The sequence below is a fragment of the Musca autumnalis genome, unplaced genomic scaffold (assembly GCF_047663935.1).
Source record: "Musca autumnalis isolate F117 unplaced genomic scaffold, ASM4766393v1 scaffold_3, whole genome shotgun sequence".
NCBI lineage: Eukaryota > Metazoa > Arthropoda > Insecta > Diptera > Muscidae > Musca > Musca autumnalis.
Window position 1 is genome coordinate 101,742,430 of NW_027411866.1, and position 18,957 is coordinate 101,761,386.

An 18,957-nucleotide genomic window follows, 5' to 3' on the forward strand; every position below is an offset into this window, starting at 1 on the left:
TAAATTAAGAAAATAGTTGTGATTAAGATTGAGTTGGGCTGTGTATCTTATCATTTCTTAATAAGGGAAGATTTTTAGCAATTTCCATCGAAACATCCCACACATATTTGCAATTTGTACAGTTTTTCTTTGATCTAGAATGTCAGATGTATTCTAGGACCTACGAGTACAGTAAAATTTTATGACGAACCAATTTCTAGAATATATTGATCTGATTCCATCACATTTTATAGGAGATTTTAAAGATTTGTGGAAAAAGGGACCAAAAAAACCCCTTTTATGACTCGCACGAGGGTTAATTTTTTTAAGAAAAATATTTCTCGTATTCTTGACAGTAAAGTTGCCAAATACATTATACACCTAACATGCAAGGGTTCCAAGTGATCTCAACTCAAATATTTTCAAAACTGTAGAATTGGTAGAAGTTTGCAACCCTATTCTAGTTTCTTGGTTTTTTTGTCAAAGTTGATACCGATGTTTCCTTGGTATGAAATGCAAACAGAGATTTTATTTCTTTGGCGACTTATACTGAAATTTAGCGGAGAACATTTTTGTCTTTGCCGTCATTCTTCTTAAATGATGCTTTGTATGACAATTTTACCAAAACCCACATGAAGTACGCCGTTAACCCTAAAATGTGCTTAAAACTTTGCATATTTCTGGAGTTTGGGTAAGATATACAGTTTTGGTGTATTCTAGGACCCATAGTAAAAATTGATGGCGAACAAATTTGTTGAATATTTTGGTCTGATACGATGACATTTCATAGGAGAAGGGACCAAAAGAAAATTAAGTCAGCGACCCAAAAAACATAAGAACCCAAGGTTAGGTCTAAACCCATTCATTTTTAGAGTTTTGGCCAGGTTTTTCGTAAAATTGGCCACTATGTGATGGCCAGATAATATACACGTTTCGGAATGGGCAGAAAACTTCTGTTGGGAAATAACACTGTGCAGCAGCATAGTTTAATTCTGAACCAAGTCCGAATAAATGTCAAAAATGACAATGAAAACGGGACAAAAGCGATTAGTTGTCAAAGAGAACCGTACCTTAAATCTTCTGAGCAACGTTTCTGTAGAATATTTGGATGCTGAAAAATCTCATCTTGTGGTACTTTCACTACGGTTCAAGAAATAAAGGACGAAAAGGACATGAAAGACATTGAGTTAGAAGAATGAAATGTTCTACAAAAATATTCGCCAATTGATTTCACTGAATACATGTCACCTCAAAACGAAGCTACAAGAACGCCAAACAGAGATATGGAGCTATTTAGCCAAGTATTATAGGGAAAAAATCAAAAACTTTATCGCACGATATCTCAGAAACTTGACCTATGGCGAAAATTTCCTTTTGGGTTCTTAGCATACTCATCACGGGCTTTCATCTCCAAAAGAAATTTTCCACCCTCCAGACTTTGAGTTCCATTTTGTGTCACAGTGTAGTCAACGCTTTATTCTTATGCAAATAGCTCCGCTTCTAACTCCGCCGTAGTCGTTTCCAGGCATGGTGCAAAAAGGAGGAGGGATCTTGCCGCGAGCCAAAGAGATGTTAAGCGACCACGTGCCTTTCGGAGCTTCATTGATACCTGAACGTCTCAACGAGTATCAGGCTTAAATTTCATTCCTTGCTCTGGTAAGGAGGATTTGACAGTCCATCCACTTCAATATATGATAGATATACGAACTTTTACTAAAAAATAAAAAAAACGAAAATAAGTCTTTAAACGATGTAGGTGTGGATGCTTTGGCGCCCTCAGTCTGCACTTCTACAAGTGCATCAACTTCACTATCCATGACTATTAAAAATATGGGCAATGATAGCGAACCCCTGACTACTATCCACAGCAACACAAGCTCTGGTGTAACAAAGAAACGGATTGTAACTAAGGGCGAGGACGATATTCCGGAACTGTACCACGACCAGCGACATTAGGAATAATGTATCGCTTACTGAAAGGGGTGAAGCTATGGACAAGACAGTGATCCATGTCTCCACCTGCAGTCATGATGGTGCACTCTAATCCGTTTGAAAAGTTCTTGAAGCGATCTGTTCCACTGGCCGGTGCAAACTGTTCTGGCGGAGGAAAGTGGTAAGGGAGAAACGTCCATCAATAAGACGGACGATTCACTGATACCACAGACTCCAAAAGTGCCATAGATGCAATGGATGAGAAATCACACTGAAGCCAGGAAAGCATGCCAGCAGAGGTGAAGCGTACAGGCCGATCTCCCTATTGTCGCCAGTAGTAAGGATTCTAGAGGCACTACCCATCCCCATGATAGAAACAGTTTCAAAGTAACCCAACATCAGCGTGGATTCCGGAAAATGCGCAGCACAACAACAGCAATACACGCCATATCCACAAATATCAGTCGAGGACTGAACTAGAGCAGGTCGTTTGATCGAACAGTTATGGTGGCTCTTGACCTATCGAAAGCTTTTGATACAGTCAATCAGCCAAATTATTCGAGGATATAGATAAGACTTCCTTCCAACCGTTTTTGAGAATTGGGTAATAAATGCCGCACTGCTCACCACCTGAACGGCTGAAATCTGACTTCTCGTGAACATATTGGTTCATGGTGCAAAATATTGGGTGTAAATTTCGGCAGCTTGTTTAAGTCGTCCGCCCAAGCCCCAGCTATTTGGGACAAGTTCAGAGGTAGGAACAATGTGTTCAAGTCGCTGGTCAGCAGCACTTGGGGCGCTAACAATGTGGTATGCAAATGTTAGCACTACGCAGAGGAAGAATATTCAAATCTGTAAACTGGGACCCCAAGACAGAATTTTTGAATCTGAATACAGAGGAACCATGGCCAGATAGTTGAATAAAATATATGAAGGAACATATTTGCGTTGTTACAACAAAGCATTCCGAAGGGTAGTTACATACTGCAATAGGTACCCAAATAATGATACGAACACTGTCACCGTATGGGAATTTCAGCTTACATGATCTAACCTTATATTTGTGAGGAAGTTTGAACTAGAACTAGCCCCACGCAACTAAGAGTCAACTTCTTATCAAGAAGAAGATAACCTCTAATTAGGCTCCTAAGGAGGATATGACGGTGGGAACCTCTTGCTCGAATAAGAATACATATTCGTCCAAGGCGGCTTAGTCGCAGCCCTTAAAAAAGACTGAACAGAAGACAAAACGTGTAAAGAAGGTGTCTAATTCATTCTGGGTGGTTTCCAAAACCCCGCAAAAGGGTGATAAAAGTGAGTCGGGTAATGAACAAATCCGACTTATATGTAATAGCGAGCAGACGGAGCAATTATGGGTCTGTGACAGAGTAAGCTACTTCAAAAGTCGCTGGTACTCAATCACCCAAGCCAAAATAACAAGTTGTGATTCACAACCAGTGATTGTGAAGACGCCATCCTCTTCACAATCACTGGTTGTGAAGAGAGTTAAAGAGAAAATCGCTTAACTTCGTTAGGGTTCCAAATCGCTCTGATATAAAGAATTGGTAGATATCTGAAAAGCGTTCCTCCTCAGATCACAGGATGATACTTTTCGAAACAGCCTTACATCAGGTGGTGGGGCACTTTGAAAAGAAAGGATTATTTGAACTTTACGCGGACTTTCGCGTTGTAGAGGTAGGCTTCAATACAAGGTGCTCTGTTACTACTGGCAAGCTGAGCCAATATGGTCTATGGTCTTGGAGTCCACGCTGAGAGGACGTAACTTGTACTATTTACCAGAAAACGCAAAATTCTCGATTTTCAGCCTATCGGACTAGCTCGAGGTGGTCTCTCATCGTAGAACGTCCTCCCTCCTCTTACTCGATAAGTAAGAGATCAAAGCCATTGTGGGACTTATTACGGGTCTTGTAGAATGAGATCTCTAACTTCAAACTAAGATGACAGGGACATTGATTAATGTAGGTTATGTGAAGATGCAGAAGAGATAGAGACTGTCAAATATCTACTTTGTAGGTACATCTTGTTGCAAACAAGAAGACACCGATTACTGGATTGATACGACATAGATACTCCCACCTTGCTATCAGGAATAGATCCCATTATTCTTGTTATACTCTCCACCATAATATGGAGGTGGATATATTAATTTGTCAATCCGTTCGTAACACATCGAAATCTTCATCGCAGACCCTATTTAGTATATATATTCTTGATCAGGGTAAAATTCTAAGTCGATATAACCGTGCGTACGACGGTTGAAATAATGAAAGGGCTCGTAGTTTTTAAGACATAGCTTTGTAATTTGTTATAGATGTTTCTATTACTCCTAGGATGTTTGATATTGCAAATGAGCCACGTTTTGATATAGCCCCATAAAACGGTACCTCCCGATTTTCGGTATTTTGAAGGTTGTGGCCTCAATATTCCACCGAAATGGCTGAAATTTGGTACTTAGTCTTTGTTGGGGGTATAAAACATTTCCCCAGAATTATGTCGGTATAAGCCCAAGCCTTCATATAGCCCCCATAGAACGGTACCTCCCGATTTGCGATATTTTGAAGGTTGTGGCCTCAGTATTCCACCGAAATGGCTGAAATTTGGTATTTAGTCTTCATTTGGGGTATAAAACATTTCATATAAAAATTGTAGGTATAGGTCCTCGTCTTCGTATAGCCCCCATAGAACGGTACCTCCCGATTTTCGGTATTTTGAAGGTTGTGGTCTCAATATTCCACCGAAATGGCTGAAATTTGGTATTTAGTCTTCATTTGGGGTATAAACATTTCATACAAAATTTGTCGGTATAGGTCCTCGTCTTCATATAGCTCCCATATAACGGTACCTCCCGATTGTCGGTATTTTGATGGTAATGGCCACAATAATCCATCGAAATTTTGTATTTAGTCTTCGTTTGGGGTATTCAACTTTCCCCTCTAAGTATGTCGGTATAGGACTACGCCTTCATATAGCCCCCATAGAACGGCACGTCCCAGTTTTCGGTATTTTGAAGTTCGTGGCCACAACATTCCACCGAAATTTGCTAAAATTTGGCATTAAGTCTTGGGGGTGCAAAACATTTCACCTGAAATTTGCAGGTATAGGTCCACGCCTTCATATTGCCCCGATAGAAATGTATCTCCCGATTTTCGGTATTTTGAAGATTGTGGCTTCAATATTCCCCCGAAATGGCAGCAGTTTGTTATTTAGTCTTCATATGGGGGAAACAACTTTCTATATGAAATTTGTCGGTATAGAAGTCCACGCCTTCATATAGCCCCATAAACGGTACCTCCCGATTTGCGGCATTTTGAAGGTTGTGGCCTTAATATTCCACCGACATAGGTGAAATTTGCTATTTGGTCTTCGTTGGGGGTATTCAACTTTCCCCTCTAAATATGTCGGTATAGGTCCACGCTTTCATATAGCCCCCACAGAACGCTACCTCCCGATTTTCGTTATTTTGAAGGTTGAAGCCTCAATATTCCACCGACATGGGTGAAACGTGGTATTTGGTCTTCGTTGGGGGTATTAAACTTTCCCCTTTAAGTTTGTCGGTATAGTCCACGCGTACATATAGCCCTTATAGAACGATACCTCCCGATTTTCGGTATTTTGAAGGTTGTTGCCTCAATATTCCTCCGAAATGGCTGAAATTTTTTACTTAGTCTTCAATAGTGGTTTAAAACAGAAATCTGTCGGTACTGGTGCACGCCTTGATTTAGCCCCAGCCAGTATTTTCAAGGTTATGACCACAATAATCCATCGAAAGGGCTGAAATTTGGTATTTAGTCTTCGTTGAGGGTATTCAACTTCCTTCTCTACATATGTCGGTATAGGTCCACGCATGCCATCATATTGTAAAAGATCGGATGAGTTAGAAATCTATTTTTGGATAGGCTTTTTGGATAAATCTTCTGTATCGGGGCAAAGTTGACCCTACCTCAGATCATTAGGAAATTCGCAGAACATTCACTGCATACTCTTGGAGTTCCAAGCGTGTTGCCCATACACGAGAAATTTGTTGTAGGGTAGGTAATGGTCTTCCACACTTATTAATAACAGCTTTACAGTCGAATGACTTAGTGGATTATGATTCACAATTCATAACAAAACAAAACTACTAATGGTCACACATACCTATTTCAATAATTGTTTGTTTATATTTTCTTTACTCTTACTCACGCTCTCTCCGTCCCATAGATCTAGTCATTCAGCATATCTCTACCTTACTACCTGCTGTTGGCAACCTAGAGCAGATAGCCCCCAACTAGGTACCACCAGATAGAACTGGTAGATGTTGGTCTAACAGTTGCTGCTGCTTCTGTGCTGCAAGACGGTAGTCAAGCAACAAATTCGCTCTTATCTCACTTTACGAGAAATGCGTGTGTTGTTGTAAAAATCACATACAGATATCTACAACAACAAACCACACACACGTTTACTTAACACGCCAATATTATGTATTTGTTTTCATACTCCCCCAATGGTCAGCTGTGTGGTAGACAGACAAAAAAACTAGTGAGCTAGTTCACCCATCCAGGCAGCCCATAGAGGCGCGAGTACGCAACTTTTGGGGGAATACGGCAAACTTTAGTTTATCCAAGACCGTGTGTGCTGACCAACGCTAAATGCCGCTAGTCGTGTCGTTCCGTTGTCCGCCGTCGTCGTGAGCTTAATCACAAAATAGAAAAAAGCGAACAGAAAACTCGAAAACGAAAACGATATTACAACAACCACTTCGCGAGAATCATCATCGATCGAAACGAATTGAAATTCCACTACAACCCAGTCAATCGTCAGTATCGATGTGCCGGTGTATGCGTGTGAATATCTGTTTGCTATTTTTTAATGGTGTACTTTTTTTGTGTTTGGTTGTGTTCTCTTCCATAATCATCATCATCATACTCACTCACGAACCACCCCCCCATCACCTAACATTTCAATTGATCTCATTGTGGAGGGGTGGACAGATAGTCAGTCATTCATCTACTTGTCAGTATGTCGTTTTTGTCAAGGCATACGCACTGTACAGTGGGTTTGGCATGAAAGTAAAAGTTTTGTTTATTTGTCATGAGAATGTCAATCCGAACATAGTGCTATCTAATAATATACTGACCAAAGGGGAATTATTATTGTATATCCGAAGCTAAATTTTCTGTTTCCTACAGACTGGGCACAATAATGGGTTGCAGGACTTTGTGACAATTAATAAAAAAACTAAAACTTTGTTCCGGAATATATTGGTAGCAGTTTTATGAACTAGGATTAACATGACATTTTAATAAAATAGGTTAATATATGAGTGGATCCTAAAATCATTGTGCTCTGCATCGAACTTACTTACTTAGGTGGCAAAATTTTTCCAATAGCCCGAACTAAGGATAGATTTCCACTCCCTCCTTAATTTTGAATACCATACTTTTGAAATCATTAACCTCTTGGAGTCTTGGCCTTCCCGCTCTGCTCAGTAACGGAGTTTGACCCATAGTTCTTTCGAAGAATTTTTTTTTCAAGTACACCAAGTACTGCTTTGTCTGCTTCGGAACCATATATTGGCACGGGTAGTGTCAGTGTTTTATAGATTGGGATTACTTACCAAGGGGAGGGTTTGAGTTTAAACTTTTAAATTTGACTTCTTCAAGTTGATCATATCGCATGCTACCGAAATACCCGCTTTGAAAGGTTTATTTTTTCCCAAGGTATCCTTAATTTTTTCAAGGATGTCAATGTCATCGGCAAAAGAGAGTGGTGTTTGTCTATATATTTGAAATTTTTAGACAGTTCCGCATCCCGTACAACTTTATCACGAAAGGCTATTTTTTTGCGTAAAACATCGTTTACTACTGACTTGTTCGGATGGATTCATTCACATTTTAAATGAGGACAGAAATAAAAAATGAATGTTAAGGGCTGTCGAATGAGTCTTATAATCGACATAAAGATGATCTTCAATTGGATCTTCTAAAGAATTTGTCACAAGAAGATTTGATCAATGGTGGATTTGTCAGGTTTAAAACCACACTAGTATAGCCCAACTGTTTCGTTGACGGTCGAATTTAGTCGTTCACATAGTACTTTGGATGCGATTTATGACCCTGTAATCTTTCATGCACAGGATGCTGCAGTTCCAATCATTGGGTATGCGTTTTATGCCTATCAGAGTCATGACTCCGGTCTTTAATAGCCCGGCGGGCAGACTATCGACTGCTGAGACCTTTTTATAGAAAACCATGAAGTCTTCTTACAGCAGAGGTTTTCTTGTAGAGGAGCATGAGGTCTTCTTATAGAAGATCATGAGGTCTTCTAATGGGGGACCGCGAAGTCTTCTTAAAGAAGGCAACGAGAACTTCTAACAGAAGACCACGAGGTCTTCTTATAGAAGGCTTATTCTTGTATAGGACCATAAGATTTTCTTTTAGAAGACCATGAGATCTTCTTGTAGAGGACAATGAGGTCTTCTTATAGAAGAGGGTTTCTTGTAGAGGACCATAAGTTCTTATTTTACAAGACCTTTCTTATACAGGGCCGTAAGGTCTTCTTAAAGGAGAGGTTTTCATGTAGAGGAACATGAGGTCTTATTATAGACGACCATGAGGTATTCTTATAGAATGCCACGAAGAAGACCTGAAGGACTTCTTATAGGGGACCTGGAGGTGTTCCTATAGAAGACCTGGAGGTCTTTTTCTAGAAGACCTGGAAATCTTCTTATAGAGGACCTGGAGGTCTTCTTATAGAAAACCTGGAGGACTTTTTATAGAAGAAAAGGAATTATTCTTATAGAACACCAGGAGGTCTGGAAGCCTTCTTATAGAAGACCTGGAGGTCATCATATAGAAGAACTAGAGGTATTCTTATATAAGACCTGGAGGAGTTCTTATAGAAAACTTGGAGCTCTTCTTATAAAATACCTGGAGCTCTTTTTATAGGAACTTGGAGGTCTTTTTCTAGAGGACCTGGAGGTATTCTTATAGAAGACCTGGATGTCTTCTTATAGAAGACTTGGAGGTCTTTTTATAGAAGACCTGGGGGTGTTCTTATAGAAGACCTGGAGGTCTTCTTATAAAAGACCTGGAGCTCTTTTTATAGAAGACCTGGAGGTGTTCTTATAGAGGACCTGGAGGTGTTCTTATAGAAGACCTGGAGGTCTTCTTATAAAAGGCCTGGAGCTCTTTTTATAAAAGACCTGGAGGTCTTTTTATAGAGGACCTGGAGGTGTTCTTATAGAAGACCTGGAGGTCTTTTTATAGAAGACTTGGAGGTCTTTTTATAGAAGACCTGGGGGTGTTCTTATAGATGACCTGGAAGTCTTCTAATAAAAGACCTGGAGCTCTTTTTATAGAAGACCTGGAGGTGTTCTTATAGAGGACCTGGAGGTGTTCTTGTAGAAGACCTGGAGGTCTTCTTATAAAAGGCCTGGAGCTCTTTTTATAAAAGACCTGGAGGTCTTTTTATAGAGGACCTGGAGGTGTTCTTATAGAACACCTGGAGGTCTTTTAATAGAAGACCTGGAAATCTTCTTATAGAAGACCTGGAGGACTTCTTATAGAAGACCAGGGGGTTATTAGAAAAATACGATGCGTAAGGAAATTAAATGCGTCTCTAATACGTTTTCGTATCTCATTTCGCAAGTATTTTTTTTCCTTTCTGGCACCGCTGCAATCTGTAATACAAAAGCATATGTCAAAATCGTGCTTAGTAAATTTAAGTTTAGTAGTGTAAGTTTTACTAACATAGGATGTAAGACATATGTTCTCTTGCGCTAACAAAATACCAAACGCATCGCAATACAGAGTAACCCCCCTCGAGTTCTTGGTTTAGAAGACCTGGAAGTCTTCCTATAGAAGACCTGTAAGTCTTCCTATAGAAGACCTGGAAGTCATATTATACAATACCTAGAGGCCTTCTTACAGAAGACCTGGAAGCCATCTTACATAAGACCTGGAAGCCATCTTACAGAATACCTGGACGTCATCTTATAGAAGACCTAGAGGTCTTCTTATAGAAGACCTGGAGGACTTCTTATGGAAGAGTTGGAGGTCTTCTTATAGAAGACCTGGAGGTATTCTTGTAGAAGACCTGGAGGTATTCTTATAGAAGACCTGGAGGTATTCTTATAGAAGACCTGGAGGTATTCTTATAGAAGACCTGGAGGTATTCTTATAGAAGACCTGGAGGTATTCTTATAGAAGACCTGGAGGTCTTCTTATAGAAGACCTGGAGATCTTCTTATAGAAGACTTGGAGGTCATCTTATAGAAGACCTGGAGGTATTCTTGTAGAAGACCTGGAGGTATTCTTATAGAAGACCTGGAGGTATTCTTATAGAAGACCTGGAGGTATTCTTATAGAAGACCTGGAGGTATTCTTATAGAAGACCTGGAGGTATTCTTATAGAAGACCTGGAGGTCTTCTTATAGAAGACCTGGAGATCTTCTTATAGAAGACTTGGAGGTCATCTTATAGAAGACTTGGAGGTCTTCTTATAGAAGACCTGGAGGTCTTCTTATAGAAGACCTGGAGGTCTTCTTATAGAAGACCTGGAGGTCTTCTTATAGAAGACCTGGAGGTCTTCTTTTAAAATACCAGGTGGTCTTCTTAAAGAAGACCTGGAGGACTTCTTATAGAAGACCATCAGGTCTTCCTATAGAAGACTATCAACTTTTATAGAAGTTCCGCTTATAGAAGACCCTGGAGAACTTCTTATAGAAGACATCAGGTCTTCCTATAGAAGACTATCAACTCTTATAGAAGTTCCGCTTATAGAAGACCATGAGGTCTTGTTATGAAATTCCATGAGGTCTTCTGATAGAAGACCATGCGCTTAGAAGACCATCAGGTCTTCTTATAGGAGGTCCGCTTATAGAAGACCATGTGGTCTTTTTAAAGAAGACCAGGAGGTCTTCTTATAGTAGAACACGAGCGTTTTTTCAGAAGTCTGTGAGGTGGTTTTATAGAAGACCAGAAAGTCTTATAGAAGATCAAAATGTGTTCTTATAAAATAACATGAGTTCTCCCGTTAGAAGTCCATGAGATTGTGTCTTGTCTCTTGATAAATAAAGCACCACCATCACTGTTCCATCACATGGCTTGCTCAGGTAGAGTCCTAAACTAATATGTGTGGAGATGTGTGCAGCGCTGTAGTCGTGCTGTGCTGCTTACGGTACTCATGCTGATGATCGGCAACTGGATAGCTATTTCTGAAACTTGGGGAGTCTAAAATCTCAAGGGTTCTTGTAGAAGACAGTGAAGTTTTAATATAGAAGACCATTGAGAACCATCATAATGGTAGACTATAAGATCCTCTTCTATTTAAGTTTTTTTTTTTTGCAGAAGACTACTTCTTAGGGAAGACCTTGAGGTCGCCTTATGGAAGAGCATATCAAATATGACTTCAAATTGTTGTATATCTATCATTTATTCCTTTATTTTGAAACCCACTGTGCCATTCTCGAATTCTGAGATAAGAACATATGAATAGTCGATCGATCGGTTGGTAGGTCTGCTAACTATTGTGACTACCACAACACCCCATGATGATCACGTTTTAACGCTTCTAGTTTGCGAAAACACCGCAACACGACACAAGAACGAGGAGACAAAAGTGAGAGAACGAAGATGAAACGTCTATGCCGCCAAACGCTTGCTCGCTCCATTGTTGTCGTGTGGTTTGCATATTCCTACCACAAATGGAAGATGGACGGATGAAATTGTTGACCATACGATGGCGATGGATATTTTAACTAGTTTTCTATGTGCGTGTGTGTACCTATAGAAAAAAAAAACAGAAACAAACACGCAGAATAGAATAGAGCATTTGATAAATTTGGTTCCTTTGTGGTGATAATTTTTATGTTGTTTTTGTTCTTCACCATCTTTTGCTATTTTTCTGATATGCTGTCATAATATTTTTATTATTGATGTGGCGTTCGTATCCCCTATTTTTGCCCCATTCTGTAGCTGACGTTGTAGTGGTTTCTGTTGTTGCTGCCTGTCAAAATGCTGGAGAGGGAAGTGTTTGGATTCCTCTTCATCTTTTTTGGTTTCTGTCTCTAATTGAAATGAATACAAATTACCAATGACAACAGCAGCAACAAAAACAGTAGAAAAACAAACAACAATACAAATGATAACCGCAATAACCACAATATTTACATTCAGGAAACGGTATTAACGAAACGACGACGAAAACGACTTGTGATCCCAACCAACATAAGGCAATTAAATTTTGCCTTGTCAAATCAATAATCGTTAGAAGGATCATGCCCCAAATAACCATAAGGGGCGAAGGCGAAGTAGTGTTGCAGTAGTAGGAGATCTTCATCGCACTTAATTCGAACGAAACGACCTAAACCATTTTAGAAACGAAAACAACGACTATTTACGTTTAAAAACGGAAGCAAATATTATTACTAAAGCCGAATAAACAGAAACAACGGATATAATCCTGCGGACATTGTGAATCGGAATCTAAGGTAAGTAAAGAAACCGAAAATTATTTATAACAATTATTTAACGATCTTGAAAATATATAAGCTATCCGCCAGCCCTTAGGAAATGTAATCAAAACCAATTAAAAGCAAGTAAAAAAAGTATCAATCGGCTTTGCCGGCATAGATATACCCTCAGCCTATCAGAATTGAAGCTTTCATCTACTGTCAGATCGAATGTATTTAGGGTCTTTACAGTATTACAGTAGGATTAAAGTTGAGAAGTGTTGCAGAGGAGGTACTTAAAAGAATGGACCGACATAGGCCATTATGGATGGAAGTGGATCTTATTTTGGGAGTTATATGTTTTCGATAGATATCGCGCCCACTAGTCATTTCAATGGGTTATCGTATAACCTTTGGACCAGTATGTCAGGAAGCATGGACTTGTCCACGGAAAACGGAATATCGCTGTAAACAGGACCACTATGAGCAGCATCGGCATACATTTCCAAAGGATCTTCGAATAGACCTTAAACTGCACTTAGACACAAATGTTGAACTTTTGTGGGGGAGATACCCACCTTTCGGGCTGTTTTCTAAAGAAGTATGGACTTGCCTCTGAACAAAACTTTTACCGTCATAATTGAATACAAATTCAATAAAATAAATAAAAAATCAATGAAATTGAGGCAGCAAACTCAAGTAGCTTCATCAAAGTGATATGAGCGCTGGTCTTAAAGTGAACTTCTCCGAAATTTTGTGTGATAGGTACCCGAAGGAGTAGAAAAATATAGTCCATATTCGAACCTGATCTATATCTGGTATAGGATAGGATGTGTAAAGCATGGACCAAATCGGTCACTCCCTTCAAGAGTTATCGTTCGAACAATATTTCCGAACATTTTTGAACTTTTGTGGGGGAGGCATCGAATCGGATGATTCGTTCGTTCTTTCACAATTTTAGGTGGAACAATTTAATCTAAAAAATATGATCAGACAGGTGCAAGGTACCACCTACGGGGCTTAATCAAAGTTTGGACCTATCTTTAAAATTTTTAGTGGAAAATTTTATAACTTCAGGTAAAGTCAAATTACGGGTAGTTCCGTCAAACAATGTAGCTACGACCCTCAAAATACCGAAAATCGGGAGGTACGGTTGACGATTTTTAGTGAAGAAGTTTCGTGACCACCGAAAACTTTAAATGTCAAATTACAGCTAGATCGATTTTTGATGGAGAAGTCTCGTAACCACAGAGAACCTCAAATGGCATATTACAGCTAGTTCGGTTAAAATCGTAGCTAAAATCCTCAAAATACACGAAAACCGGGAGGCACTGTTATATGGGAGCTATACCAAACCATGGACCTATGTTGACGAGACCCTCAAATGTCCACTGAGACCCTCAAATGTCAAATTACATCTACTTCGGCTAGAAAATGTTGCTAAAATCCTTGAAATATCGAAAATCGGGAGGTACCCTTACATGAGGGCTTTACCAAAACATGGACCTATGTTGACGATTTTTGGTAGATAAGTTTCGTGACGACTGAGACTCTCAAATGTCAAATTACAGCTAGTTCGGTTAAATATTTTAGCTAAAATCCTCAAAATACCGAAAATCGGCAGGTACTCTTATATGGGGTCTATACCAATCCATAGACCCATGTTGACGATTTTCGATGGAGAAGTTGCGTCACCACTGAGACCCTCAAACCCCTCTTAAATTGACCCCGCAAACTTTTAAGGAATATGGTCTGCGAATCTGGACCTATAATGCCCCGACTCTTTACAGAATGGGTGCAGTTTGAGCACTGGCAGATGCAGGGTAATATGGGCAGCTTCGCTACTGTTAGTTATTGACGCTACTTAAAGATCGTCAAAGGGAAAGTTGTAGATCTTCAGTAAACTCTCAACTTTCTTAAGAACACAAACGAATACGCAGCATATTATAGCTGCCATGACAACATTAGATCGATGTTTTTTATGGTAAACGGGAGACTAAGAAAGCTGATCTACAGACGGCAGATGAGCAAATTACCACAATCCGTATAAAATCAAAGTTTGTTATACCCTCCACCAGAGTACGGAGGTTTTATTAAGTTTGCTTTTTCGTTTGTAACGCATTGACCATATAAAGTCGATCTATGTATGTCTACCACAGCACAAGTCAAGATCGATGATGGGCTATATCGGTCCACGTGTTGGTATAGGTCCCATATAACGGTACCGCCCGATTTCAGGTATTTTGACGTTTTTAGTCACATTTTCAAACTGAATTATCTTTAATTTTACATTTAGGGTTGCTAGTCATCAACAAACTTATATTTCAAAACAAAAATAGGTGCTGAAAATCGTCAGCATAGGTTCTTGTTTTGGTGTAGTCCCCATATAATGGAACCTCAGAATTTCGGTGTTTTGATGATTTTAGCTACAATTTTTAACCGAGCTAGCTGTAATTTAACATTTGACATTTCAAGTTTTCAGTGGTCACGAAACTTCTTCACTAAATATCGTCAGCATAGGTCCATGTTTTGGTATAGCTCCCATATAACGGTACCTCCCCATGTTCGGTATTTTGAGGGTTTTAGCTACAATTGTTAACTGAACTAGCTGTAATTTGACATTTGAGGGTCCCAAATATCAGGGATTTGTTAAGATATATGTTCATTTTCAGGTATTAACATCAAACCGTTTAGCGTAGCCCATCAGTAAACATTAGATAGGTCTTCGTTAAGTTTTGTAGTACAACTTATGTTATAAATAGAACAGCAAATATATAACTGAACATCATGAGCGTACATATGGAATTTACTTACTATTTCGCGTCGCCACCATCAACTTTGTCTTTTCGCTGTTTACCGCCAGACCCAGACACCCTTCGACCTTCTCAATGGTGTCAGTTACTTCCTGTACTGATCGTCGCATGATGTCAATGTCATCAGCATAAGGTGTTGCTGTAGATTGTGCCATTTCTTTTGACATTTGCATCTCGTTACACCTTTTCCATCAGAAGGTTGAACAGGTCACAGGAAAGGCTGTCTCCTTGGTATTAAACTCTTCGGAGAGGTTCTTTCCTATTTTAATTGAGGAGTATCAGTTAATGTCATCTTAAAAAGCCGAATGGGCGGGAATACCAAAATTAGACATCAGACATGTCGGTCGAAGGCTGCTTTATAATCGACAAAAAAGTGGAAAGTGTCAACCTTCAGTTCTTGGCTCTTTTCCAGGATTTGTATCAAGGTAAATATCTGGTCAATGGTGGATTTGCTCGGTCTAACTTTATCTTGACTATAGGCTTTAGTCGCGCACACACTTTCTTATATGCAATAGGGCGCAGACTTATGCTCCTGTAATTGGAGCACACAGTCTTTCTCCCTTCTTGTGGACTGGACATAGGATGCTCACGTTCCAATCGTGGGGTACGCATTCTTCCTGTCAGATGGTGCTAACTAGCTGATGCATACACTTTATCAGCGTGACGCCTCCGGTTATCACAGCACGGCTGGTAGGCCATCGCCTCCTGCTGCCTTATTGCTCCTCAGCCGGTTTATTGCAGTCTTTACCTCACCTTGGCCGGGCGGTATAAATTCAATACATCTTCTGGGATTGGAGTTTTGGTAACTTCATTGTGTTCTTTAGTAATGGATACCAACAGTTTGGAAAAATGCTCTTCCATATCCCGAGCACACTATCTGTATCAGTTACCTAATTACCTTGCTGGTATCTATAGGAGGATATGTGTGTGTACCAAGTCAGTTTGATGCTTCATTCTTTGGTAGAATTTTCGGACTTCATTGTGGCTCGATTTTTTCACACTCCCGCTTTTCCATTTCTCTCTTTTTCCTGAGGAGAAGACGTTTCTCCTATCTCCTTTTCACCCGATACCTCTCTCGTGGGCTATGCGTTGCTACTGAGTGTAGAGTAGCCCTATATCATTGGTGTCCAAAAAATGAGAGAGAATTGGTGGGAGAGTAATGTCCCTTTGTTAAACAAAGGCTGACATAGCTCTCATTTGAATTCGTTATTCTCTGTTGTTACGAAAACGTGCAGGCGTTGACATCAATGCCCAATATGCAGCATTTTTCTCTTCGGTAGCAGCACGATAATCCTGGTCATACCATGCATTCCTTGGTGGAGGTCTCTGGTATCCAAATATGGATTTTTGCGGCTGTTTGCGTGGATTGGGCAATATTTTCCCATTGCGCTGATATGTTATCGGGAGGAGGAGTGCTTTTATTAAGCAATTGGGCTAGTAGAGTGGAATATGCTGTGGATATCTGTTGTGTTTGCAGCTTACCGATGTCCAACTTCCGTGTTGTGTCTGTTCGTGCTTAATTTGCAACGTTTAAACGGGTACGTACCTTTGCTGCAACAAGGTAGCGGTCCTAATCTATGTTTGCTCCTAGGAACGATCGTACATCCAACAAGCTCGATGAATGTCTTGATTATATCACAACGTGATACATTTGATTTCTTGTTCTTTGATCTGTAGAAAGCCCGGTGCCCTTATGAATAAAAAACTACCATGTTTTTTGCCACTGTGAAGTCTATCAGCCTAATTTCCTTGTCAGATGTTTCACTGTGGATACTGATTTTCCCGACTTTTGGGGCAAAAATATTCTCCTTTCCAATTTTGGCATTATAATCGCCTAGTCATGGGCAGGCCAACGGTCATCTTTGGTATCGTCCTTGTATCTTTGGTCTGATCGTCCTTGTTTACTTGAGAGGGGTTTGTTTTTCTTTTCTTTCATTTTTTAATAGTATTATGATTTTTTCTAGGGAAGGGTTACTAACACGACGCCCAAACCCAAGTTTTTAGTTTAACATAATTTCGGAACGAAATGTCGGAGCGAAATCAGATCGATTTCGGTCCGATTTCGTAACGAAATCTGAAGAAAATTCTTGGGAAATTCGGAAAGGAAATTCGTTCCGAAATCGGTACAAAATCTGAACTATTTCCCCTTTTCTCAGAAATCGGAACGAAATCAGAACGACTTTGTTTCCGAAATTGTTCAGACGTATCGGACATCAGACATTTGGTTTGCTGGGATTCTTATGGGTGAACGCGCGGCACATGTTAACTCACTACCTTTAACGGGTATTAAAGGCAGCTCCCCAGGTGCCACCACGGGAAGATCAGTGTCCACTTGAGATGAGAGAGGGACCAAGATAATTCTTGGGCTTTGTCATGTTTAAGCCGGTCAGGACCGTTCCTTGGTATATTTCATCCCCTACGTCACCCACCATTTTTTAATGACAAATATTAAAATTGTCGTTATTAGGCCAGAAATATACAGTCGAAATCGCTTATAACGTCGGTGAAGGGACCGACGGAATTTGTCGCTATAACCGATATGTCGTTATAAGCGATAGGGCTATAAAGGGCCCCAGAGATTTGGGACTTTTAGATATCGTCGTTATAACCGGTATGACGTTATAAACGACGACGTTATAAGCGATTTCGACTGTATATACACATATAGTAGATCTCGTGGGATGGATAAAGATGACCCCAAGAGAAGGAAATACGTATACAAGCCATTTGACGGTGGAAAGTCCAAGTTAAAGATTATACCACAAACCATGGCACTAAAAATTGGAGAACTATTATTAGAGCGGCTTATGGAAAAAACGTTCTGTTTAAAATAAATGCCATCCAAGTTAATAAGTATTATTGCAACTTTGACAAGATACTTTTTCTCAATAATTATTCTGATCTATGGTGACACGATAATTGGAGCAGGTTCTAATAACATCAGTGCAAAAGAGCTTAAGAGGAAAAGGCGATCTAATAACTCTCTTTTCCTCCAATTGCGACCAACCTTCATTAAGACATTTTAAGATTTTTCATGGCATAATTTCACAGTTATATATGTTTCCGAATTTGCGAAAGAATTAGTAGAAATATGTGGTGTTACTACTTGTTAGCCTTTTTAATAAATTCCACATGAATTATTCGTGTCAAACAGATGACATGTGCCACCTTGTTTTGATTGATTCTTCTAAAGCCTGTAAAATTCCATGCCAACCTCACAAATCATTCTACAATGTTGTGTTAGAAATAAGCTGGCACTAATTATGTATTTTTTCTCTTCTCCATATCTCCGGCATCACAAAGATTAAACTGTCAATGCAATAAATATCCAATGGATAGGATATAAGTCTGACATAAGCATAATAATTTTCAACAAACAAGTAAACTAACACATTTACAAAGCAAAAAAAAAAAAAATACATTGCAATGCAACAATGTTTTTACATGACATGTTCGTGTAAGTGACAGGGAAATAGGTGCATAGTAAGTCTCCTTGAGAAATATTAAAGATCTTGTGTTTGTTTATAAAACCCTAAGGTTATGTGGAGCCACCAATAAAAAAACTCAACGTGTAAATGTGTGTGCGGTAGACCGATATTGTCAATACCTGACAGGGTTTCATCAACAAGCATCCATCCCCTGCTGCAATTGATTTGGATTGATGTTTTGGTTTCCATTTGATTTCTGCTGTCATCGCTTGTCAATTTTATTGTTTTTGTTTTCTCTCCGTTCGAAGAGAATAGCTGGCAATTTATGAAATTTTTTGTGTAACTTTGTGTT

At 39.5% G+C, this 18,957-nt stretch overlaps 1 protein-coding gene across 12 annotated transcripts in view; it reads left to right on the forward strand.

Moving 5' to 3' along the window:
• Positions 1-6,494: 6,494 nt before the first annotated feature.
• sog (chordin short gastrulation) overlaps positions 6,495-18,957 on the forward strand; it is a 190,755-nt gene continuing 178,292 nt past the window's right edge. For 3 of the 12 annotated variants that reach the window (XM_073973283.1, XM_073973284.1, XM_073973286.1), the window contains exons 1-2: positions 6,495-6,727; positions 12,090-12,403. The gene's annotated coding sequence lies outside the window, so the exon portion shown is untranslated. Of the gene's footprint in view, positions 8,655-8,754; positions 9,214-9,397; positions 9,628-9,674; positions 9,785-10,175; positions 12,408-18,957 lie in introns of all 12 variants that reach the window. The other 9 variants (XM_073973278.1, XM_073973279.1, XM_073973282.1 and 6 more) reach the window with 7 other exon arrangements.